The 26,105-nt window shown below is 41.5% G+C and overlaps 1 protein-coding gene across 2 annotated transcripts in view; it reads right to left on the bottom strand.

Annotated features, from left to right (window-relative positions):
- Positions 1-668: 668 nt before the first annotated feature.
- The window catches only part of AMER3 (APC membrane recruitment protein 3), a 41,364-nt gene continuing 15,927 nt past the window's right edge, over positions 669-26,105 (bottom strand). The window contains exon 3 of one of the 2 annotated variants that reach the window (XM_030954687.1): positions 669-5,806. The gene's annotated coding sequence lies outside the window, so the exon portion shown is untranslated. Of the gene's footprint in view, positions 5,807-18,683; positions 19,049-26,105 lie in introns of those variants that run through there. The other variant, XM_030954688.1, reaches the window with a different exon arrangement.

Genomic DNA, 26,105 nt, shown 5'->3' on the forward strand with positions numbered 1-26,105 from the left:
AAGATGCTCCTTCTTAACACATCATCAACTGAGCCGTGTTCCTTTCATTTTCACTATCATTGCCTTCCTCATTACTCCAGATGCACCTTCTAAAGGATCCCTGATAGCAATACATGGGCTGGTACTTTCTTGCACTTGTATGACTGCTGTTGCGTTTCAGGTTGTGCCAGCTTTCATTATATTGGTGTTCCATCATGGAAAAATTGGGCTCCTTCCTTCCCTTTCTGCAATTTTCTACTTACGAGCATTAATGCAGGGTTACAATTATGCTAACACTAAGCAATTTGTTAAAAGGACTTTAAAAGTCCTTGTAATTGAGTGACAGATGCTTATGACTGAATCAATTTAAATATTCAATATAAGACTATCAGGATAAGACTACTAAGACTGCTAAGTATTTTGATCTTGATATTCTGATTCTGCCAGTGCTGATTGACTGATAAGGCAGTCCTATACAGAGGAGAAAAATTAGAGAAGTGAATTTTGCCTCTTTATCCATTTGATATAGGCTGGGGATTTGAAGAAAATAAATTATTCATAAGCAGTAGGAGGGGGTTTTTTTCTGAATAAAGAATTTGCAGCGTTGGAAAGAGTAATTCAATAATGTCATATGAAGCAATAATGCGATATTGACTAGAGACCAAACAACATTGAATCCAAGTGACTTTAATATGTAATGTAGAATATGGTAACTAAAATATAATACATAAAGCATATGTACATTAGATATGACATATATGAAAAATAGTTAACAAAATAAGTTAAACAGCATATAAATGCGTGTATCTTAGTTACATAATAAACCATGTTTGTACTGGAATTTTATTAATCTGCTACTCAGATTTTCAAAGGTACCTGCTTGCGATTTCTTCCCTATTCTTGAACTTAAGTTTTCACAAATCCTTATTTTAAGCGTGTGTATACACACTCATTATTATAATATATATATGTACCATGCATATACATTGTCAATCAAGAAGTTTTATTCTTTTCCTTAAGTAGAAGTCAGAATATGTAACAATGTTCTCTCTTAAATATTCCTCATTTTACCTGCAACTTTATTGTGCGTCCTGTGCATTTGCTGTAAAATGTCAGCATTTCCAATATCCTGCCACCAAATGCTCCAACTTACTGAGAACAATGGAATATTGTGAGTGAGGCAAAGTATTGCCCTGGGGCTTTGTGCCCAAGTTCCCATCCCTTGCATCTGACTGGGATACCTGACTGCCATTTTAATACTTTGCTTTTGGAAGGAGCATTTACCTGACAATTCATATGGGTCTGGTATTTCTTCCTACACTTTTTTCAGCCATTTTTACTAGTATGAGATTATTTGCACTGCACTTTTTTAAAGGAGTGAGTGTTCTCTCTACTCATAGCAGTACATGTGGGTTTGTTAAGAGTGCTCAGGTACCTGGTCTTTGTGCTGGGAATTCCAATGAATTCTGCATTAAAAGAAGGAATGTCAAGAACTGATATCTTGAGAAGAATATAGTTTTATTTTAAGATGACGGGAGGGGGAAACCCCTTTTTTTCCTTTTTGGAGGTTGTCTTCAGCATAAAGGTATTGTTCTTTCAATTATTATTCTGATCTTTGTCTGGACACAACCGGTCACTGCTTCCAGTCTTGCAAAAGCAAGACAGGAAGTAGGTGAACACTTTCATACAAGCTGCTTTGAAGTTTTGTACCCACAAAAGTCTAAAAAAGTCTTCATATTTTATCTTAATTTTCTGTTACATCCATTGAAAAGCTAAAAAAATCCATCTAACCCCAAATGGAATGACAGCATGTTAGGCTGAATGCAAGCTGAAGAAGGCTGTTCTCACAGCTACATACTGCATGAGAAATTGAATACTTACATGCAGTGAATATTTAAAATTCACGTTAATTTCACCAGCCTGTCTTCATTTGTTAAAGAGATGCTACTTGGGTAATATAACAAGTTTAATTTAAACATTCTCCTTTAAACTCATGTACAGACAATCTTAGTAAACACCTTATTTAATATGTCCTCGAGGAGGGAAATTTTCTCTTGGTTCTTTAAATGGAGATTGATTAAGCCCCAAAGATTTTTGAGCTTTCCCCAACATTGCACCAGCAGCCATGCAGCTCCACAGGGAGAACTGGAACAGACTACCCACAAGCATTTTTTCCATGGTGTGTAATGCAGATCCACAGTTGTTCTTTTGACAGCAGGGATTGAACCCAGGACCTTAAAGTGTCAGGGTGCAACTGTGAGGAGGCTGCACAGCAAGATCACTACCCTGGAGTTCTGGAGAGCAGATTTTGGCCTCTTAAGGAGGGATCTGCTTGGTAGGATACCATGAGGTAAAGCCCTGGAGAGAAGAGGGGTCCAAGAAAGCTGGTTGATACTCAAGGATCATCTCCTCCAAGCTCAGGAGAAAGGCATCCCAAAAAAGAGGAAATGAGGTAAAAAGGCCAGGAAGCATGCACGGATGAGCAAGAAGATCCTGAACAAACACAAAAAAAATAAGTCAATGAGGATGGAAGCAAGAACAGGTAGTCCGGCAGGAATACACAGAAATTGTCCTCCCCAGCACTGTCCAAGCAGACAGACATCAGGTGAGGAAAGCTAAAGCCCTGATAAAATTAAATCTGGTCAGGGAGAGCAAGAGCACCAGGAATAGCTTCCATAGGTATGTCAGTGATAAAAGAAAGATAAGTAAAATGATGAGCCCTGTCTGGAAGGAAACTTTAGACCTGGTTACTCAGGATGCAGAGAAGGCTGAGTTACTCAGACTTTTTTTCATTGGTTTTCACCAACAGGCTCCAGCCACACTGGCCGGATCACAGAAGGCAAAGGCAAGGATGCAAAAATGAAGAGCTTTGCACTGTAGGAGGAGATCAGGTTCAAGAACATCTAACCCACCTGAAGGTGCAAAGGTCCATGGAATCTGATGAGATTCATTTGCAGGTCCTAAGGGAAGTAGTGGAAGAAATGGATGAGCCACTATCAATCATATTTGAGAAGTCACAGCAGTCCAGTGAAGTTCCCAATGACTGTAAAAGGGAAAACATAACACCCATCCTAAAAAAGAGGAAAAAGGGAGACCCAGAGAACTACAGACCAGTCACTCTCACCTCTGTGCCCAGCAAGGTCATGGCACAGATCCTTGTGGAAACTGTACTAAGGCACATGGAAAACATTGGAAGTGACTGGGACAGCCAGTATGAATTCTCTGAGGACAAATCATGCCTGACAAGGGGATATATAGGTTGGATATTAGGAAAAAGCTTTTCACAGAAAGGCTAATAAAGTTCTGGAATGGCTGCCCAGGGAGGTGGTGCAGTCCCCATCGCTGGGTGTGTTTAACAAAGCCTGGATGTGGCGCTGGGTGCCAGGGTTGAGTTGAGCTGTTGGGGCTGGGTTGGATTCCATGATCTTGAAGGTCTCTTCCAACCTGGTCATGCTGTGATATTTGGTGGTGTTACAGCACGAGTGGACAAGGGGAGAGAAAGTCACACCTGAACCTGTGCACAGCATTTGACACTGCCCCATGTGACCTCCTTGGCTTTTAACTGGGAAGTGGAAGGACCACTCAGTGGGTAAGGAAGTAGCTGGATGGCCACACTCACGGTGTGGTGGTCAACAGCACGATGTCCAGTTAGAGAGTAACAAGTGACATTCCTCCAGCTGGCTTTGGGACTGACCTTGTTTAACATGGACAGTGGGACCAAGGGCACCTCAGCAAGTTTGCCAGTAACACCAAGGTATGTGGAACAATCAACTTGCTGGAGGCAAGGGATGTTATCCAGAGGGACCTGAACAGGCTGTTTATGTCAATGCTGGACCTAGACACCTGGAGGTAAATAAAGTTGAACAAATCATTTGTTGCTCTGTGCCTGAAGGGTAGGAAAAATAATAGTCTCCACCAAAATACTGTCTCCTTTGCTATGTGGGAGCAAGATGACTTTTTTCTTTCTGTTGCCTTTGTTTTCCTCCATGAAGTCGGTTACTCAACATGAAATCCAGGGAAGAGATGTGCAGTGCGCTGCAAGGAGGAGAAATTCTGCCTCTGGACCTCGAGGTCCTCTTCTCCTTCATTACAAGAGATGTTGGTGAGTTGAAGGAGGCTACTGTGGTAATTACAAAAGAAAAGGGATCACTTGTGTGAGGAACTGCTAGTTTTTGTACAGACTGTCTGTTGCTGGAATATTAAGCCCTATGTTTATTATTATTTGGTTAGCTCAATTCTAATGTGTCACTTACTATTTTAGGGAAAAATGCCTGTATGACAAACTCCTTGGCATTTCAGGCTTTTGTAGGTTAAATGACAACTTCAAAGCAGTCTTCAGAAACAGTTGTGTGCCATGAAAGAGAGTCTTAGACCCTTATAATCTATCTTTTCAGGAGATTCTTGTGGTAAAATGAGTGCATTCTTAAAGTTGATTTGTGCTGGCAGGCTTGGAGTGTTGGAGAGTGAAGCTCTCCTCTTTGTAAGTGTTAAGTAATACTGAGAAAGCTCCATAGCTTGGGGATGTGGTTTCACTTTATAGCTTCATAGTCCTGCTATATCATGGGCTTTTAAACCCAGATTCTGCAAAATGCAGACGTCTCTTAAATACTGTGGTTATATATTTTTTACATTATTAATGATCAAAGGTAGAAATTAACTTTCGACATCAAAATTCAGGCATCTAATCTAAGGAAGTTTTCCCTTGCTGCAGTTCCCAGCCTCAAGTCCTTCTTCCACTTTTCCTCATGACAGCAAATCTCAGGGCAAAGATACTGCCCCTAAATACTGTCCACAGCAGGATACTAACAAGGAGGTTGTAAAGATCTCTATAAACACACCATGGCCACAGGGGACCATTTAATTATCAGGTTTCATCTACAAAGCATAGGGGGTTCTTTTCAATTTATTCTCAAAATATAAGACAGCCAAGACCAGGTTCAAACTGAGGTATGAAAATGACTGTTAAACTAACTCCAAGAATGCCACAAAAAAAAAATGAAAACTGGGTTAACATCATCATGTCTTATCTTGTACTTTGAGAACAGCTTTTCAATTAGAAAAGAAAGACTTCATGTAAGGTTAAGTGCAGCTGTCATCATGGATATTAAAAACATGTTTTTGCTCATTTAAAATGGAATAAATTTATCTTTTTGATGGTGATTTTCACATACAACTTGTTATTCTACTCACAATTTCTGCTATGTTAAGCACATGGTTTTGGACAATGTAGGGCATACTATATTCTGCTTCCTGACATTTTTGTTTGTTTAAAAAATACCTTTTCCTAGGCAGTATCTTTCCATACCAGTGTAATCTGCAGTCTAGAACCTTGTGGCTTGGTTGCCATAAAATATATAAAGCTTTTATCTAAAATTAAAGAAAAATCAGTACAACAGAAAACTATTTTACCTCTTCACAGTAGCTTCCCAAATGAAAGCTTATTCTGCACATACCTGTATTTTAAAAATATAGCGATATTTTCAATTGCTGTGTGGCACAGTATGACAGAAATATGCTATCACTTTTTCTTAAACCTTATCATGGCATGAATTTTTTCAAAATCCTACTGAACTTGGTTTTATTTTTAAAAGAGTATTAGCTACCAGCCATCTGCAACTATGGCTTCAGGGGTGTGTGGTTGTCCAGAACTCCTAACTGTGCCTGTCATTCTAACAGACTGGCATGATTTTCTGCTGCAACACTTCTGGTGAGATCTCCAGAGAGAAATCCTTGTTGATTTTGGTCTTGGTATAGCATCATGGAACTGCCATGCTGTGCTGTGTTGGGGGTACATCCATATCTACAAACAGATTCTTCAGTGCTGCACCTGCAATAGAAGCAAAAACATCTTAAATGTTCGCATATTCGTTTCAGGTTCTTTACTTAAAATATATTGGCAAGTGAATGAAGGAAAACAACTAAAACCAGAAATAAAAACTAGCTACCACCAGAATGCAACCAGGGTCAGATTAGCTATGACATAAGAATTTCCTGTTGTTTAGACAAACTAGTCTAGAGTAACTTGTCAACTGTGTGCCATATGCCATCTGCAGCTTCCTGCAAGTGTTTCTTTAGCAGGAGTTTTGTCATTAGGCTTCTGAATTTTCATGAGATAAGTAAAGCAACCCCCAAAGCCCTCACTATTTCTAAAAATGTGGTTATAGTTTTTCATTATTTTTTCCAGTGATGCAGTGCAATGGTTTCCCAGTCTTTTTGCAGAGGAATCTCACTTAAAGAACCCAAAGTGGAAAGCTACAATCAGTTCTGTTTTGCATTCATATTCTCCTACCAACTGCAACTTTCCCATTGCCCCTCTACCCAGCCCAGACTTCTCAGTTTTCCCTTTGTTGTTGTCCTGTTCCTTTCCTGTGGCATCTCTCTCTCTGCTGCTGTCACAGGCAGCAGTGGCTCTAAAACAGAGCAAATGCATTAGAACAGACCTCTCTGTTTCTGGTGTCATTTGTGTCCCCTTGCAGGCAGAGTCCTTTCCTCAAGTTCATCTAAATGTTTCTCTTCATGGGTTGGAAAGCACTAATGTAAAGAAGTCTGGGTTGAATGAGGCAGTAGAGGGAAGAATCTGCCTGCTCCTCCCCTGGATGGGTCTTGTTAAGCACCTGCCTAAGGAACTCCTAAAAAATATTATCAGATCAGCTGAGGCAGACCTCTCTGGTGTATTGGGACTCACAGGCTCTCACGGATGCGATTCAGAGTATGGCTCTTGCTGCACTCTTGATTCCCTTGTGCCAGCTGCAACCTCTGCCCATTGTGAGGAGCAGGCTCCAGAGCTGAGACTGGGCAGTCTGACTGATGTACAGAGGGGATCTTGGTCACCAAAGGCATCTCTGTGTCAGTGGGAGCTCCCTCTTACCCAATTCTCAGTGAAAGCTCTGAAGCATGTAAATTAGGGTTAGAAATTCAACTGATAAAAGTCACCCAGAGACCAGAAAAAAATTTAAAATGTGCTGAGAGGTGGCTCACTTAAGTAAAATACAGTTATTGAACCCTGACTATCTTTATATTTCATGTAACTGGAAATATAAGACATCTTTATACTGCTTCAATACTCAAGGGGTTATTCTTACTCAGGAACTGGTGCTTATGGTCTCCTGTACACCATCATTTGGTCAGTGTCCCTAGGCAGTGGCAGAAATGACTCCCCGGTTTGTGCCCGTGCCGCAGTGCTGGGAATAGCTGCGTTCCTGCCTGCTCTGCTGACCCAGGCACGCTTCCCAGGCAAGGAGGAGGCCTAATCCTCTGGGAATCGCAAACACAAATACTGCAGCGGTATTTGGCAGGCCAGCACAGGAATCTGTGATATTCATAAGCTTGCTCCAGTTTGTTTTCCTTGATCTGGAAGCTGTTTTTCCAGGGATTAGCAGGCACCGACGGAGCAGTTTCCCCTGCGGCGCTGTTGGTGGGAGCGTGTCCGCCCCAGCGCCGAGCGGACTCTCCCCCGCAGCCCGAGCGCAGCGCGGCTGGCGGAGCGCTGACCCCTCGCGGCCGAGCTCCGGCTCCATCCCCTGGGCACGGCCCCTCCCTGCGGCTCTCTCTGCTGGAGCCGCCTCAGGCTGCCGGCTCCGAGCTGCAGCACTTTTATATCATAGATGGATTTTGTGATCGGGCTTCCCATGACAGGATTCATGAGGCCAGGCCGACTGCAGTGAGGAGTTTGTCAGGTTGACTCCCAGGTTGTACAATTTCTACAGTTTTTTGCTTAGAGGAAGAGTTCCTTCGCTGTGCCCAAGTCATTCAGGGTGCTTGCCTAAAGTGAGGGGTTTGGCACCCGAAAGTCCCCAAGTAACCTGAATGTCGGCAGTTCCTGAAAAAATCAAAGACTATTAATATGTCTGGACAAATGTTACAAAAATCTGCTAAATGCAAAGACCTTCAGCTGTTCGGATTGCTGTGCTTCCTTCTGTTCAATGTACCCTGCGAAGCTCCCAGTGTGTGCCCTGTCATCAGAAAGGTGTTTCTGCCAGATTGACAAGCAATGTTGTTTGCAGATCTCTAAAGCCCCATCTGCTGTGAAAAATCACGCCAAAGCTCTGTCACTCTGGTGAAATAAACAAGTGTCATCCATTTTACAGTGAGGTAAGTAAAAAACACGAGGCAGTCATGTGGTTATTCAAAATATACACATCAGCATCAAAGCTGGTAAAGGACAGGGAATTTCTTAACGTGTGTTCCCTGCTCTGGGCCCTGGGACATGCTGCTACACAGCCCAGTGGACAAGGGCAGCAGACAATGGCTCTGGTAGCAGTTGTGGAAAATGTCCACCATGCAGGTCTTACCTAACAATCTGAATTGCAATGAACTCAAAACTTTGCCTGTAATCACTGAAAGGCTCAAAACATCTGTGAGCATCTCAGCCTTCACAGGAATACAGGAAGGATTTTGACAGTGCAGGTTCCATGCTCACGTGTCCTGTTTACAGCGGTGTCAGCAGGCACAGGTGAACATTGCTCTGGTCCCACAAAGTCCAACACGAAGGACTTTAATGAGGTGCAGCTGTCCCGTTCCATGCAGCAGTGTCAGCTGGTGGGCACGAGGTGGCACAGCAGAACAGCAGTAGGGAGGAGAGGAGAGGGCTGCAGCAGGGGCAAGGAAGGTCTGGTGGCTGAATTTTCATGTCCTGTGTGTCTGGCAATTGCAGCCTGTTAGTTCTGATATCATCATCGCTATTAAGTCCCCAGAATGCCTGACTTTTTAGTATTTCCTAGGCAGCAGCACAGTCATTCCATCTGCAGATTCCCTAGAGTTTGAGTGAATATCAGCTCAGTTCTTACTGGCATTATTAAATGACTCTGTTCCTGAGCTGCTCCCCTTTTATGATGTTTTCATGATGTCTCCATTCTACCTGCAAATTAAAACTGTTTGTGATGTGTGATGTGATGTTCCAACTCTCGGTTCCTTCCTCCTACAATCACAATTGATGTTTTTTCTCTTTTTTTCTGGTGTGACATTTAGCAGTTGAATTTATAAGCCTCGTTGTACAGACTTTGAACACTGGGCCTTTAAGGCCAGAAGGGATGTTTTGCAAGATCAATTGCTTGTGTGCCTAAGGAAATCTGTTTAAAAAATATTTGATGTAGCCTTTGCTAGAGAGAAGAGTGTCTTGGGAGTTATTAGTGTCAGGAGCAAGCTGGAATGTAGGGCCAGTGTCCCCCTAAGGGCTTGGGATGCAGAATGTTTCATTGTAAGATTTCTCCTTCTCTCATCTGGGACAAAGATATGCCTGTTATGTCAGCCTGAGAATCGAGAGCGACTGGATGAGTGAAATTGAACATGTATCGGGTGGAAGATGGGACTAATATGGACTCTCCAAGCTGGAGAAAACCTGCTGATTGCAGTTGAAGAGAAACAGGAGAAGCTGATTCTAAGTCAAGAAGTCTGAACTGGAAGTTTAACAACAATATCAGTTAAGAGATTAATACAGACTTCATCTGTAGTCCCCCCACCTCTGCCCCACTGTCACCCACCTCCCAAAAAAAAGCTGATTAACTTAGTAGACATTGGGAATGGGAAACTGAGGCAGGTCCTTTGCAAGAGCTGTTTCTACCATGAGGGAATGCCCTGAAGCATTCTTTGTCTAGCCTGGCCATTGACCTGCTGTAACCTTGATGCCAAGGTTATTTAATAGCTCTACTATCATGCAGAGCTAATTGCCCGGGCTGGTTGTGTAGATTGACAGTTAGCTGGGAATTTTATGATGGAATGATTTTCAGATGGGGAATATGCTGCCTTTCAAAAGTTTAAATGTTATTTGTGAAAACTCAGCTTTACTGGAACAATAAAATATGCTTCCTGGAAAATAGAAAAAATGCCTCACTCCCTAGAAGATTTTACAGTAGAACAGAATTGATCATAATCAGCATGCACAGAACAGAAAGAAATTCTATCTTAATGGTGTGCTGTGGAGATATGCAAAAACTGTATTTCCATAAAAAAGTATTGTTTTAAAAACTGTAATCATGAATTGGCTGGATTTTTTTTTTTAATTGAGGGTTTTTATTTTCCAGTGACTTCAGTTTCAGGGCACGTACCATTTCAGAATGGCACCTTGAGCACACTACTGCACACTAACAAAAACAAGTACAGTTATTTCTATTCAGAAATACTTATTCAGAAAAAATTGTATTTTGTAGGAAATTCCCCATACTACTGGGTTGGATTTCAACCCTGTTGAAGACTGACCACTCACATAGGAATACTGCAGCCATGCTGGTGCTCTGTGAGCTCAGAGGATCTCTGTGTAAGGGACAGAGGACCTTAATGCTGTAATATTATATCTCTGCACATTGTGCAGTTTTGTTTGCTTGTGGAACTCAGATTCTCAGTCTGTATCAGAATGAGCTTCAGAAAAAATCTATTTCATGTTCCCTGTTCTCTTCCAACCTCTATATGCCACTCCAGAGGTCTTAAGAAGCCCAAGCAGTGTTTTCTAGGTAGAGTAGAGGTTCCCCATGGCTCAAAGGCCAGGACTGTTCTATTGTTTTGTGATGGCAGAGTTATGCACAGATCAGCACCTGGGGTGTGACCTGACAAATAGTTACGTTGCCAGAAGTCACTTGTGCACAAAAACCAACTTGTCACTCCCAGGTAATCAAGATGTTATACTGTAAAAACATTTTTTTGCTGTTATAAGCTGCATGCGCATTGAAATGCTGTGCCAGCATAATATACTGCATAATATTCTAATACATGATCCTGTGCTGACAGAGCATTCTGAGTGTGGACCTAGCCTGACTTGCTATTTCCTTCTTTCCCTGAGCTACACAATAGAAAAGGCACAGAAAGAAAATAAAGACAGAGCCCCTTTAACTGCTTCTTGCTGGAGAAACAGCCCTGTAATAATAACATGGTCCTTGGTTGTTCTCTAGTTCTGAACAGTTTGTGTCTGACCCCATAACTCAGTGACAAACTGCAAATTTTAAACCACTCTAGCCACTTTTCCCTGCTTTTCTTAACTACATCACGTGTGGTTTGCCAGAAATCAGTGCTCTCTTCCCTCATGATTTCATTCTTTCTGTAAAACTTTGTATTACTTCAGACCCATCACAAAAAAAATCAGAGCAGAAAATTAGTTTGATTAAATATGTTATGAGCATGTGAACAAATGAAACCATCAGAATGTGATAAAATACCTGATGCATTGTACAGAAATTTCTCTTCATTTTTTTCTTCATCTTAAGTGGCTTGAATAACATCCTTCTGAAATGCTATGTCTGAGAGAAACAGTGTGTGAGCTCTGTTGTGCTTTCATAAGTATGATCCCTGCAAGTTAAAATATCATCACATGCTTACTGCACTTGCTTATGGGGACAGGGACAGGCCTCAGAATCTCTAATTCCAAGCAAAGTTTGCTGTTCTGCTGTCTGCAGCTTGTTCCTGTCCTCACTGTCTGCTTCACAGCTCATGTTCAACCTCTGAGTCAAGGTCACAGTCTGAAAATCAATTTTCCATGCCTCCATTACGCCTTCCTCAACCTTATTTCTTTTCTTATCTCTCTCACTGAAAGAGCTGCCTACCCAGCTAAGGCTGAAGCATGGGACAAGTTCACATGTGCAAAATCTCAGCCAAATAGGAAGCCTATAATGAAATAATCTGTAAATAATCTCTGCCCCAGCTATCAAGAGCCTTTCAGATTATTTATATTGGTTAGTCATTTAAATCTCATCAGCGCTGCATTGTGCTGCTGTTGATTGAAATGGTAATGAATGCAATACAGTCTCTCAAATGGTTCAGTTTTTTAAAAAATGCATCATTTACAGGCAGTTAGCAGTGTTCCAATTGCATCTGGCTCATTGATTGCCAAGTACAAGCTGGCTGTGTCTGCAGGGCACAGCCAGTCTGGTTTGCAATGAACCCTATGTCATCTTTTGTGTTTCACATCTATGGTGTATTTGCTGACTCGCTAAAGTTAGGGTCAGCAAACAAGCTCCCAGCAACCAAGAGTAAGTAGCAAACTGCTCTAAGTATGTTGGTAATTAATTGTTCTGAGCCAGCTCTTTTTCTTTTGCTGGTACAGCCCACTGTCTTGCAAGTCACCGCACTGCTCTTTGACTCAAAATCCTCTGTTGGTTCTCATATGCAGGCTGTGTCTGCATCTGTTTTATTCTGTGCATAAAATCCTTTTATCCATATGTCTAAGGCTGCAGCTCATGTTCTGTTTATATTACTTCTAAGGTATCAAAATTTGCCTTTCCTCTGGCCTTGATAAGCACAGTCTCGCCTGTTCACATCTACTCAGAATACTGTCATTTGAAATCAGTGTTTTTCTGTCTGATTATGCAAACCCAAACACGTGTTGCTTTGTGTATTTTCCCTCATTTATCTTACTCTGTGACAGCCATGATTTGGTTGTTGACACCCTTTCCAAGGCATCTGAGGGCCAATCTCAGCCTGTCAGTTGTATCCCAGTCTACTTAAATACTGATTGTTTTTTATGATTAGTCAACAATCAGAGTCTGCCCTCTCTCCTTGTTACACTTCCAATGAAGAAATGTAATGTTGTGTTCCACGGGGCTTGTGTTTGGAGGTCCATTCCTAAAGGTATGATGAAAATCTTGATGACACTTCAAATTTTGAAGGGCCAAAGGGTGCTCTCATTTTTCTTGTACTGTTCCGTCTGTCTGTATCTATTTGTGGGTGTTTGTTTTGCATTATCATTTCTAGACATCATTTCTAGTCCTTGGGAGTACAGCCCCAAAACTTGATCCTGATTTATGCAGCATTTAACATGCGAGGAGAAGGAAGGTAAAGGGTAGGAAATCAGACATTCAGGTCTGGAATAAGTGGTCATGGCAGCAACAGAAATGGTTACATGATCTTTATTCTTTGTTCCTGCAGAACTGAAATTGCAATTGACTTTTTTTTTTGCCTGAAGGTTTTCTATGGTCAACTTGGTGCTTAGAGCTTACAAAATCCTCTTCATTTTTACCTCTTAATGTATTTATAGGGCTAATTATGTGTTTTGGTTGTAAGCAACCATTATATAGGTCTGTATAAATTTTTCCTTAGCTCCACTGGAATGGAAATCTACATGAAGCAGTGATGTGACACACAGGGGAACAAGATTTATTTTCCATCTGGAACAATTCCAGATGTAAAATGAATGCTTCCACTCTCGGTAACAAATTAATATCACTTCCTCTTATTGAGGAAGGCTGGACAGCCATAAATAGAGCTAGAGAGAAACTGCCAAATATTACATAAAAATTTATTGGCTTCATTTTGAGCCATGATGAAATAAGGCAAATCCTTTACTTTTTCTGCCCTAAAACATGCTGGGTCATGCAGAGTTTAAACCTAAAGATGTAAAAATAAAATGGAACCATTCCAGTACAGAAGATCAGCTGACTTGTTGAAACTTTAGCAGAAGAGTAACATTGATTGGGACAGCCTGTCATACTGGGGAAGGAATACTTTATTCCAGAAACACATGAGCAGGGTTAAATTTCTATCAGAAGCCCTCAGCCTGACAGAATGGGAAGGCCTGCAAAGATACCAGCAGCTGCTTGGTGCCAGGGTCACATGCACCTCTTCTTGGGAGAGGTCTAAGAGTTCATCTGTCTCTCTAGCATCAGTTCAGGAGTTTTCTGAACTTGAGAAGAGATGGTGCCTGCCAGCGCTCAGATTGGAGGAATCCTCCTGAAGAGGCTTCTTGACATGCTCATCTTTTCCAAAAAAGACAACCTTACTATTAGAGAAAATTACACTCTCAGAGGGATTTATTAGCAGACAAAAAAGCCTTGCTAAATTCTTATTCTTGCAGGTGCTTGATTCACACATGGCAAGAAAGGTAGACCAAGGAAGCCACCCGTGTCCTGGGGCTTTCAAAACTGTTGTGGTGCTTAAGGAGCAAGTCTCCAAAACTGCCTCAGTGGAAGTGAAGCTAAAGAGATCAGGTGGATTCATTAGATGGTGAGATCTGATCCAGGCAGCCCAGGTTTGATGTTTTTGGCAGGTATCCAAATTATAGCACCATCCAAAGGGGTAAAAATTTGGCTCTGAGGGAAACAGTGCTGTCATCAGACCGTTGCCCTCTGTCTGTGGTGCTCTGGAGTGAGTGCCAGTCCCAGCAGGTGCGTTTGGATCCAGGTAGGGGAACAAACAGTACCTGAGGAGAGGCTGAACTGCGGCACATCCTTTATGACTCCATCAGACCAGCCTGGCTGAAGTTTGTTCAGCTCCACTGGCACTGCTGAGAGGTCCCAGCTCTTTATCAGCCAGGGCAGCCTTGGCAGCTGGGCTTTATCTTTTTGCTCCTCAGCAAAGTCAGGCACTGAGGACTCTGCTGTGCAGTTTTCCTTTATGCTCCTGCCAGTTCAATTTGTTTCACTTGCAATAGGAATATTTGCTTCAGTTGACCCTCCCTCACCTGGTAACTGTTTCTAACCACAAGTCATATCTTTGACCTCCTAACAAAGAGCCAACACATTGAAAATGCATGAGGCCCTTGTGAGGAGGGCAGCTGAATGGCTGCATTAGCACTGAGGCTGAATTATTGATAGAAGGGGTGACTTTTGCTTTCCTTTTAGCTATTGAATAATAGATTAAAAGCTGCTCAATAAGATTATTTTCATTACTCACATAAATTACTTGTTCAGTTAAGAAGAGTGAGGAGAACAAATGAAAAGCACCCTGGGGTGGCAAATACATTAGACTTAAAATGTTTATGTTCTAGAATATTTATTAATTTTAGATGAATTTTCAAATAAATGTTTTGATTTAACAGAAGTAATAAGGAATGTTTTGTGGAGTTTAGGAGATAGGAATAGACTTTTTTATGATACTCTCAGTAATACTTATGAATAGTGAACAACTAATGTGTCCTGTATTAGCTGGTGCCCATGCTAACCCAAATAAGAAGTTTTATTTAACAGCTGAAATTGCCAGACTGACTAATACCTGCTCTGTAGAATTGTGATGTTATTGAATCCCTCAGTTTTCCTATATGTGGTATGCCACACTGGGCTGTCACCATCTATACAGTCCTAGAGAAATAATAACTTTGTCTGGTTTTGTTTTTCCTATTTAGTTTGGTGGCAGTAAAAATACTGCCCATTAAATCTTTTCAGGGATCAGTAATCTGGTTGGCTTGCTACACAGCCCTTGGCTCTCCTGGCTGGTTATTGCTGTGGCCAGCAGGATTCTGCTGCAGATTTCTTAAGTCAGACAATTCCTACAAGGAGGTATTAGATGTCATGGTTGCCTACAATTTGGAATAGACAGTTACTGCTCCATTTCCACTTGTGCTACCCTCCTGCAGGGCTGAATGATGTTGGCTTTGAACTGGACAGCTCCTCTTCTGTCAGCTTTGAAATCATTTCAGCACAGACTCAGCAAGTATCAGGTAGGCTGGCTGGGCAGTTTTCTACTTACATCCCTGTGGCAACAATTTGAAAAAGAGGAAGAAAGAGCAAAATTCCTTTAACTGAAATAATGAAAAATAATTTATTACAGCTTCTAGGGGAAAGTAGAACTTTCAAAATAATGTATCTCCATTCTTCTGCTGGTATTTTATCAGCCAAAGAATCAAAAGTAACACAGCCACCAGTATTGTTTCATATAAGTACCACCAAATGTTACGGTTTAATCATGTTATGGTTTAGTCATGTTATGGTTTAGAACCCACTCAAATCTCTGAAAAGATCCCATGGACTTGTGACAGTCTCTGCAACATCTGTTGATGGGAGGCATTCCTTTAAATACAGAAGTCAGGAGTGAATTTATGTGGAATTGTATCTGTTAGCAGGCACACAGGGCAGTTCCCTTACAAACCCCTAGCTGACAGAGAATGAACAATTTCAATGCACCTCTCAAGGCAACCTCCCTGGATGACAGCCTCAACATCCAACCCAATCCCCACACATTTTCAGATCGTGAGTTCTCTGCAGGGATGGGAGGATTCGGTGAATTTTGTGATGCTGAAGATTCTCTGGTAAGAAGAGAAGGAAGGCAGTGGGAGATAACTGTGAGTAGGCTGCTGAGTGACTATTCCAGGGTAAAGCAGAAATATGTACCACTGACCTACTTAGTGCTGAAAGTCTCCATATTCCATTATTGATGAACTGGTCTACTTAATGCCCTCCTTGTTGCCTGCAGTTAGCTCAATAGTAGGATGATTTTGAATATTCCTCCATTTCTTTTATTCATGTAATTAGAATTTTCCTGTTTTATGGCCTGATAGTCTGACCCAATGGAATAGGTAGAGCTGAAATATATAAGCTGAGTCAGCATTTTGCATCTGCTTTCAAAAGCTAAATTTAGGCACACAAGACTGTAAATTTTAGTCTTCATGGTCTGATAAGGTCTATAGGAAAAAGCACTGAGGGTGCTAAAGTCTTTGAATGCTTTAAGCTTGCAGTTTAGAATGGATCCATTTTGGTAGGGTGTTTCTTAAAAGAAAATTTTGCAGGATTCTAAAGTATTGGCATTGTATTTTTGCCCTTTTTTGGCATTGTTAGTCAAACTCCAGACACAGATCAGGTTTTTCGTTATTAAAGAAACTCAGTTGCCTCTGACAGGATAAAAAGGCAAATATTCTAGGAATTTCTCACTTTTAGTATGTATTAAAAAGATCTATTTTCAAAACTTGCTTTTAGCTTCAGTATATGTCATACACATAACGAGAGAGATGCATATAAATTACATCTTAACTAGCATAAGTGACTCTCCTCACATTGCTGAAGGAGGTGATTTAATTTTGGAAGTTCTTTTTTAAACTGTGAGGCTGTGAATCTGACAAACGTCGCTGTCAGCCATGCGTGGGGTGAGGAGGAGGGAAAAGGAACTCTTCCTGTGCTATGTTTAGCAGTGTTCATGACATAAATACAGCAATTGTCCTGGGCTGTAGTAAGTTCTGTAAGTTTTATGATGCTGTTATTTAGAACTGCCTGTATGGCTTTGTGGGTTTTATGCAATAGCAGCCTCTTAAAGAAAAAAACAAGAAGGAAAAGCAGTGAGTCATCTAGGATGTGCCTTGGTAAACACCTCAGGGTAGGCAAAGTGCAAATGCCCAAATTACTTCCTTTGAGCTTTGTAACCTCCCGGTTCCTGCCAGATTTAATTGTTTGCATTGCCAGTGATGGGGTACAACAGATCACAAGGACTATGAACAGTAGGGCAGATTTTGTGCAGAGAGATGAGCTCGTTTCCCTTCCTCTTGAAGAGAAATGAGTGCCTCCTTCACACTCTGGTAGTTCTGAGTGCCACAGAACTTAAGCCATCCTTGGCTTTTCTGCCAGGTGAAAACCTCATTTTAGGTAAGTTATTCTGCAAACCCTTCTGTGGTTTAACATACTCCTCTTGGGACACCATAAGCTTTCTCCTAATGCTAAATGTTAAACACACCATTTCTGTGGGAAGCCTGGCAGGTCTTTTTGTCAACAGTTATTACCAGGAGTCTGGGATTGGAGCAGCAGATCTTGGATCCAGGCAGACCTGCTGGGACAAAGATGAAGAACATGCAAGGTGCTACTGGGGTTACTGGTTCTGCTCTGAAAGCAGTCTCAGCCCCGAGGGAAATGAAAAGATGGGAGCACAAGTGCAGCTGAGTTTTCTTCAGTAGCCTTTGAGCTATGCCCAGCACTGCACTGAATGGAGAAGACAGTATTTCTGTGTCATCTTTGCATTCCTCTTTTTCAGTCATCACTGTAGGCTTCTCTGTGCTCTCTTGTTTCAGACCCTATAGAGTTGCTCTGCCAACTGTAAATTGGCCAATATGAATGTGTGACAGAGATGTTGCCAGACTTTGATTATACTGTTGAATGCTTTTTCCTAGCCACTCAAGTATACCCTTGCCACACTGACAGTCTTTGAAGAGAGGATCCAGGGGATTTATGGTCCTTAATCAACCCTAAGAATCTGTCCTGTCACTTATTATCACCTTTACTGCCAGTTAATGTTGCTCACCCAGTGCTTTGTAAGAAAATATTGAATCACTGACTCGTTTCCATATCATAACCCAGCACAGGCTGTTTTGTAGCCCTTCCCCCCGTGTCCAAAAATTAGGACACATTGTATTGTAAACTTGCATGTCCATTAAATGATGTGAATATAGAATGGGTTGCACTATCTGGGAAATTAGGACCAAGGGTGCCCAGTTGCAACACAATCAGCTGAATATGGCATTCTTCTTGCTCCTGACCTTCTGGGGAAGGGAACTCTACTTGATAAAGCAGAGCACTTCCACAGCTATAATTTGTGTTTAGTAAGCATTTGTACTCCTGCAGATGAATCAGCTAAAAGGCCCCTACAGTGTAAAAGCCAATCTATGCAGTATGCAACCACCCTGGTTTATTTAAAAGATGAAAAGTGGCTACTTAGACATCATAACTCAATCCTGAGTCTATTTCAAGTTTCCATTTGCATCCTCTTCAGAAAGTCACTTAAGAGGTTGAAAGGACACAGTAAGCAGGAGTAAGTTTTCTATATTTTATGGCTAAAATTACTAAAAAAACTTGGAGAAGAAGGGAAGGTGATATCATATGACCCCTCAGTTCCACCAGTAGGTAACTTACTGCAATTCCTTCATATGTCAGAAATAGTGTGGCAGCAGGACCAGGGCAGTGATTGTCCCCCTGTGCTGGGCACTGCTGAGGCTCCTCCAATCCTGGGTTCAGTTTTGGGCCTCTCACAACAAGAAAGACATTGAGGGGCTGGAGTGACTCCAGGGAAGGGACCAGAGCTGGTGAAGGGGCTGGAGCACAAATCTGATGAGGAGTGGGTGAGGGGGCTCAGCCAGGAGAAAAGGAGGTGCAGGGGGACCTCCTTGCTCTCCACAGCTCCCTGACAGGAGCCCATGTCTGTCTGTCATATCTGTCTGATCATAACTGTCTCTCTCTTCCTCTCTCATCCATGAGAACAGAATTACTCAGAAGTATTCTTGAATTATGGAAAGTGTGAGTTCAGCCTTGTGAATTACTAGGAAGAAATTCCAGAATCTTGTCACTTCTGGTTGTTTGGTTTTGGGTTTTTTTTTCTACAAATTGAGTCTCAGCCTTCATACTTTGCTATTCTTTGAAGCAAACCTCATTGATATGATAGATGTTTTCCAAACTTGGAACTGTATAAAAACACAAAGATTTTGCTTTTGGTTAGTTCCCATGACATGAAACACACAGGACTTTGAGAATCAGTGAAGGACTACATACAGTGTGCTTCATACTCTTAGGTATTTATGTTCACAGAAATGCAGTTAAGAAATAATACCAAGTTATAAACTGATTCAGAGTTGCCACATTACAAGTATTTGACAGTGGAGTGCGAACCAGAAATGAGTCCCACCACTGACCCCTTCCCATCCTGAGAAGATGGGTTTGAAGAAAACCCTGACCTTTAGGCAAAATCAGATCTGTTGTCAGCCAGCATGCATTGGTTTTTCCTTTTCCCTAACATTGGGTTGATCTTTAGCAAGGTTCAGTAGAAGGGAGATTAGCTTATTACTAATACAATTTTAAATGTTCAAAGTTTCAAGAAGAGAGATCAAACAGTGGTCACAGGAAAGCAGAATTGAGTTGTCCTAAAGAAGAAGAAGTAGCACCACTGCCCAATAAATAACCCAATGGACAAATCTCTACTTCTCAGTGAAACCTGGGGAAACACTAGTTCTGCCAATTAATGAAAGGGAAATTTGAAAACACTCCTGAAATATTGGCAAATTGTTGTAATAATGGGACTTTACCCATTATTTTTTCTATGCTCTAATATTGGAACTGCACAAGTGGAAATGTGAAGAAAATAATTAAAGTTACAGGGATGAACTTTTCTGGTTTTTTGGATGAACACACATTTTTTAATTCTCGCTGAGATGGATTTTTCAGGTATACCTCAAAAACACAAATATTCTGTGTGTCAATAACTTAGTAGATTTTTCAGTTGATTATGTTGCTTTGGATATTTATGTTACTGTAGACTAAGTAACTAGTTCCTCTAAAAGTCATGAATCCCCTCTCAGAAAGCACAGTAAAACAAGGGTTTCAGTATTTGTATGACTTATTTTATTAATAGTTAGGTCTTAACTGAGTTGAGGTTTTACTTCCTGGGTGCTAGAGAAGGCTGCCTTCATGTAGGGTTTTTTCCCACCTATGAAGTAGTTTGTACTGGGCCATTATTCCTCACTGTATTGTGCTCACTTTAAATTTTTGTGCCTTCAGTTACAGCACCCAGAGGATTGCTGTGTGATACACTGAGTGATAAATTGCTGCTAGGGGAAGTTTATTGATCCCTGTGCTGTGGATGATTGCCATATGACGTTCTCATTCGGTAACAGAATACTTTCTATAGATTTCCTGAGCTGAATTAATAAAATCAGGATTGAGACAACAATGCCTCTGGTCAGGTTGAAGGTGAGACTCTCTCTGCTTCAAGACAGAGACTCAGGAAAGAGGAGAGCAGGTGCATGATCTCTAAGTGCCTTCCTGGGAGACCTTCCTGAAGTCTTGTGGCTCAGTGTCCAAACAACAAACAAGCAAAGACAGAGGGAGGTGGACAACAAACTGTTCTCTCTGCAGCCTCTATCCTGGGGGCAGGAAAGGTCTGCATCTCTTCCCCTCCCTGCAGAAAAAATCAGGGCTAAGAAAGCTGAAAGAGGAGGCAGAAGCAGGGCACAGCACAGGATTGTAAAGAGGTTGAGTCTGATGAATAGAAGGAAGAAAATTTGGCATCATATCCTGATGGAGGATGCTCAGGGTCTACAATTGCCTAAAAAAGGTTTTTTTAAAAAGACTGTTTTTTCTGAACAGGTTTGTTACAGAGCAGTGAGGAAGTCAGTCTAAAACATATTTAGGATTCTTGTCCCTTTTTTTACTGAACAATAGTTTGGCATCATAAAGGTGCAAATAAACTTATCTATTCTAAATACATTCTCTCCCAATTTCTGTTAATTTTAAATATCTTTTTAATAACATTTTTCAAAGCCTTCATGAGTAATTAAGAAAAATAATAAAAGAAGGTCAGTGGTAGTTTAGTAACCCACTAATTCTTGTAACTCAACATTAGGAGGTGGCAGTTCATTGCTAACAATGCTACTGTTGTCTCTGCCCTTCTAGGCAGAGAACCAGAAAACATTTCCCAGCTAATTGGAAGCTACGTGCAGTGCTCCCTCTTTTAAGGCATGGATGGAGCATCCCATCAGAAATGCCAGTGGCCAACAGTGCAGTTATTAATAGAACCAGCCCCAGAGATGAAACAATCGGGCTGCTTGGAGCACTGGGACTGCTGGGCCAGAGCCCGTGCCCAGCCCAGCATGGACAGCATGGCATGGCTGGGCACTGAAGCAGATTGAGAACAGGGAGTGTGAAAGGGCAGAGCAGGGCCTGGGCTCTGTAGGGAGCAATGCTTCCCAGCAAATCCCTGTGTGGAGTCACAGGGGACGGCTGGATGCGCAGTGACAGCTCATGCTCCGTGATCCGTGGAGTGAGGATTAAGCAGATGCACACACAGGGCTGGCCAAGGTGCCTCACAATGCAAATCCATGGGAATGTGCTGTCTCTGGGGTTCTGCTCTCACAGAACTCTGGCTTGTGGTTCTCAGCTGCTCTGGCAGGCCAGGCCAGATGGAAGCTCTTCCATGCAAAACATGTTTGGTGCTACTGTAGTGCTCTCACAAAAGCCCATATATTCTTTGGTTTTTTTCACTATCCAGGTGTTCCCAGCCCAAGTCATGGAGAGCTGTCAGCACTTGAAAAAATCAATGGAACCCAAAACCAGGTGTTTTGTTGGCTGAGGAGGACCAAGTGTCTTGTACACTGTGTGTGTGTCCTGGGAAAGAGGTATGCGACCTTGAGAAGTCTAACCAAAGAAGGGCCTGTAGCCAAATTGTGCTGCTAAGATCATTGCCAATGTTTCACTGGTAGTTTTCCCAGGTACCAGTGTTTCATAAAAATCTTCATTCCTTTTTTAAGGTTACATGGGTAGTAACCTTCCTTTAACTTCCTGCCTTAGTCAGCTCAGCTCAGTAACTGCAGCTCAGCACAGGTCTGGCCACCACCCCCATTCCAAATTCAGTCCATGGCCTCCTGCTTTGCCAAAAGGGCCAGCTGGTGTACAGCATGCATCCTGCCCGAGCCAAGGGGTGCTGGCTTGCAGGGACTGAGTCCTCCCTTGGCTGACTGCTCTCTGCTGGCTTGCCTGGTGCCCAGCACAGGTAAAGAGAAACCCAGCTGTGCTGCTCTGGTTCTCTCCTGCCCTTAACACCCAGGCCTGTTCTAGGGCACATTAGACACTTTTAGAAAAGTAACTCCTTTTTTAAAGTAGCTATTTTTACAGTGCAATTCTACAGGAGTCTGGTTGTACCTTACAAGTATTTATCTCCAAGGATTGAAGTGCATCAAATGGGCAAATGTAATAATTTATTATTCACTGTTGACTTTCAGCATAAAGATCTTTGTGTTTCCTAGATGAAAAATTGTAATTTTAGTCTATGTGCAGCCAGATTATTTCTGTACATTCATTCGAGTTGCCTCACTTTCCATTCCTTTTGATAGACTGTAAGGTATAGCATTAGATAAAGAAATGGAGAAACTGGGATGTGGGTTGTTTTTAGGGTTGTGGGGTTTGTTTGTTTGTTGTTTTTTGAGGTTGTTTGGTGTTTTGCCTGTGTGGGCAACTTGGATGTTCAACTGTCTGTAGAGAATCCAAAACATATCTGAGGTCATTTTGCTGCTCAGGATTAAGGCAATAATAGTATCCAATAATAGTTAATGCAATTACAGATTTTTTCATTTTCTCTTTATCAAAACAAGGGAAACAGAACACCTCCTGACACAGGTCACATTTCAGTCAGGGGAGAATGCCACCCTGCTGATCTGGGAAATAGAACACAGTGTGGCTCACACGAGCTTGTACATGATGGCAATAAGTGAAATTGATTTCTGACAAAATCCCACAGGTACTGAGAGCAGTATCCTATCAGTCTCAATCAATAAAAATTGCTAATTGTGTTTACTGGTTGTTAGGCTAAAAATGAGATACAGGATTTGGCCCTACAAAAATACAGCTTCCCTAAAACACAGTTAAGGCACAGAGAGGAGCAGCAGGATGGGAACGGTGCTGTGGCAGACAGTGCTGACTGAGAGGGGGTAGAACCAAGCTAGAAAGAAGAATATTTTATTAGAAGGGGATTAGAAACGTGGAACCTTTCTTTTCTCACCATGAAATCCAGAATTTTTGAAAGTACACTGCAGAGCAGTGGTTTGCCACTTCATGGTTCTGAGGTTAGTACTGGTCTATAAAATTCTAAGCCACGGCTGATTTAATAATTGAGAAAACAGAGAGAGAAAAATACATTTTTTCAAGAAAACAAACAAAAAGTAGGAAAATGGGAGTAAAGTATCAACATTCAATATTCAGACCTAATTTTATTTAATTTCAGTTAAATGAAAGTTGCCTGGGCTCTGGACTTCTTTTCAAAGCCTGCTTTGTATTTGGATTATTTTTAATATTTAAGACCTTAATGGCCCTTTAATTGAGTAAGTTTGCAACATGCTGCAAGAGACACTAGAATTTCTTTAGAGACAGTAAACTGCCCCAGCACTTTATGTTTGCATGGGTGGAGTGCTATTTTATTGAACCACTCTGGGTCAAGGGCATTACAGTTCCTCAAGAGACTGGTGGGTACAGTTTATTTATCTTTAACAACATAAAATGTGAAGCTCAGAGGTCAAAGGAGCAATAGAGAGAAATCTTCCTTTTAAGTGTCTGTTCATATATTTATATCTATAAAATCTCATAAAACCTTTCACATTTCTATCATTCACATTATATGACCCTCAGCAACAAAGGTAATTTTTAAAATAACCTCATCCATTCTTAATTTATGTTTCAAGGATTGCATTCAATCATACAGTTTAACTCTCATCACCTTTAATAAACACAAATGGGAAAACTGACATTCCTTTTTCTAGCAGAAAAATTATTAATTAGTTATAGTGCATGATTTTAATGTAAGACAGCTTTTGAATTTTGGAAAAAAAAGCTGAGAGCATTTTTAAATTTGTAAGTATTATTCAAAATTTTACAGATTATAGTTGAGAGTACTTTTGAGAGCTGAGATGATTCAAGTACTATCTTATTATTGATTGAAGCTTTAGGAAATCTAGCCAAAAAAAGAGCCTTGCATTGCAACCCTGCTGTTTCCTGGCATCCTTTTGCTAACTCAGTAGCAAACCACTTCCAAAGAAATAATCACTCTTGCAATCCCACCTAACCAACCTTGTCCTGATCAGATTTTACAGGACTCCCTGTAAAAACACACAGTTGTTATTTGGGAAGCAACAAACCTGGGGGTTTTGCAGGATGTGTTTTTGGGTGGTTAGACCACTGTCTTAATTATAAATGGGTTTCAGGGAGCTGGTTGCTATAGCAACAGTCTATTTATTGCTTTTTTCAGAGTGAAACCCTACTTGTCTGTGTGTTCAAGAGAAGACAGAATGGCTAAGGAAGGAAATGGAGCTTTTATTTCTCCAAGAGCCATAAATTGCAGCATCCTCTATTTAAAGTACACAGATGGAAGAGCTGCTCCTTTTCCTCAGTGTTTTTTCTGCTGCTTAGAAGCCCCATTTGATGCTTGAGTAAAATACAACCTTTCCCTATTTCAGAAATGCAACTGCACCAGGGTTAATTAAGGCTAACACCCAATCAGATTTTTCCTAAAAGTGCAGCTGAAAGCAGAGGACACAATCTCTTTGAAAAGCTGGAGCTGTGAAAATTTCTGATGCAGCCTTGTGCCTCATGGCTCCTGCAGCAAATCAGGGTCCCTCTCCATCTGACTGAAGTCAGATAAAATTTCTCTTGCCACTGATTTCTCTGCAGCTCCCTGGCTGTGTATCACAGACCCAAAGCACCTTGAGTTGATTTTTTTCCCCTCTGTTGGCTCTGAGGTGGAGAAACATAACAAAGGGGTTGGGGAGTGTCAAAATTCCTTAATCCTGCCTGGCCCTAGGTTGTGATCCTCCCATGTCCTTCAGTGACTGCACCTGTGCAGGGTGAGCAAAGCACAGAGCTCAGGTTCTGGGGGGCTAAGTAGAGCTTGCCTGGCATTTGCAGGATTTGCCTCTAGAGGGGTTTCCAGGCTCTTCAAGGTGGGGAGAATTGTCTGGTAGGGGTAATGAGCTGCCAGGAATTGTCAGCTTCACAGGCACATGGGAAAGGAAAAAGAGTTTTGAAGTAGGCTCAGTCTACAAGAGGGAGCAGAGGGAATTTAAAGCATGTGATAGGGAAGAGTTGCTGTCTGGAGCAAGGTAAATGGAAAGTTGTCATGGAAGGATAAGAAATGGATTGAAGTTGTCATGGAAGGATAAGAAATGGATTTGGAAAGGAAATTATTGAATTTGGAGAAGACTAATGAAGAGGAGATGGAAAAAAACCCTTTCTTTGCTCTCTCTAAGACAAAGAGGACCTTCCTTTTTATGGTTCTCCAGTAATCTTTCCTGTATCTTGACCTGCAGACTGACAGTTTCCCCTTAGACAATATAATCACCCCAAGGTGGAGGATAGCTGACTGTGGGAAGAGAGAAATTGCTGGCTCTAGTATCTTGGTGTCATTTGTGCAGTTGTATCCCGGGCTGACACTATTATTAAGTGCCACAAGATCTTTTAAGCTTTCCCTGAGCAGGGATGCCACATGCATGTAGAGAGAAGCTCAGAATATTGCCTTACTCCACAGGAAAACCCCAACACACAGCATTTCGTTGTGTCTCTCTCTTCTGAGCTCTATTTCTGTCCAAAACTTTCTGACCTTCAAATGTAAAAGATGCAGCCCCATGATTTGAGTGGCAGAGGAAACTCGCCACATCAGATGTGTACAGTCCAGTCTTCCTGCAAGAACTGACCAGTAGGAGAGTTTGCTTAAAACAGGACAGCCTTCCTGGGGAACTGTGTTCATTTTGGGCATTTCATTAAAACACTGCAGGCTCCCAGTTCTATGGTGCTCATGACAATGGTCTTTTATGCCTTTCGCTGGATGATCAATTTTTTTGCTCTTTATTTAGCCAGATTTAAAATTATCTGTTTGGGTTTGGGGTTTTTGGTTTTCTTCTTGTTGCTTTTGGGTTGGGTTTGTTTGGTGGGGTTTTTTTGTTTGTTTGTTTTCTTTTTTTTTAGAAAAATGCAGAAAATCTATTG

This window comes from Camarhynchus parvulus, chromosome 9 (assembly GCF_901933205.1).
Source record: "Camarhynchus parvulus chromosome 9, STF_HiC, whole genome shotgun sequence".
Taxonomy (NCBI): domain Eukaryota; kingdom Metazoa; phylum Chordata; class Aves; order Passeriformes; family Thraupidae; genus Camarhynchus; species Camarhynchus parvulus.